Below are 574 nucleotides of genomic sequence, written 5' to 3'. Positions count from 1 at the left end.
GAGAGAGATGTATAAATATAGATATGTATATAACAATTTACAGAGATGTATAGATAGAGATTTATAGAGATACTGTATAGAGATGTATAAAGATGCATAGAGAAATTTATATAATGTATGGAGATGAATAGAGATGGGAGATGTATAGAGATAATGTGTAGATAGAGATGTATAGAGATAGATTTACATAATATTATATGGAGATGTATAGATAGAGTTATATAATAATGTATGGAGATGTAAAGAGATAGAGATGTATAGATAGTTATATAATAATCTATGGAGATGTATAGAGATAATGTATAGATAGAGATATATAGAGATAGAGATGTATAGATAGATTTATATAATATATGGAGATGTATAGATGTATAATAATGTATGGAGATGTATAGAGATAATGTATAGATAGAGATATATAGAGATAGAGATGTATAGATAGATTTATATAATATATGGAGATGTATAGATATAGATATATATAGAGATAGAGATGTATAAATAGATTTATATAATATATGGAGATTTATAGAGATAATGTATAGATAGAGATATATAGAGATAGAGATGTATA

General features: G+C 24.0%; 1 protein-coding gene across 1 annotated transcript in view; it reads left to right on the top strand.

Moving 5' to 3' along the window:
• The window catches only part of LOC119411061 (zona pellucida sperm-binding protein 3), a 15,464-nt gene that overhangs the window by 2,086 nt on the left and 12,804 nt on the right, over positions 1 to 574 (top strand). The gene's annotated exons all lie outside the window — the stretch shown is intronic.

The sequence above is a fragment of the Nematolebias whitei genome, chromosome 1, assembly GCF_014905685.2.
Source record: "Nematolebias whitei isolate Nwh7 chromosome 1, NemWhi1, whole genome shotgun sequence".
Taxonomy (NCBI): Eukaryota; Metazoa; Chordata; class Actinopteri; order Cyprinodontiformes; family Rivulidae; genus Nematolebias; species Nematolebias whitei.
The sequence above is the reverse complement of the archived record's forward strand: the minus strand, read 5'-3'. Positions and strand labels throughout refer to the sequence as shown.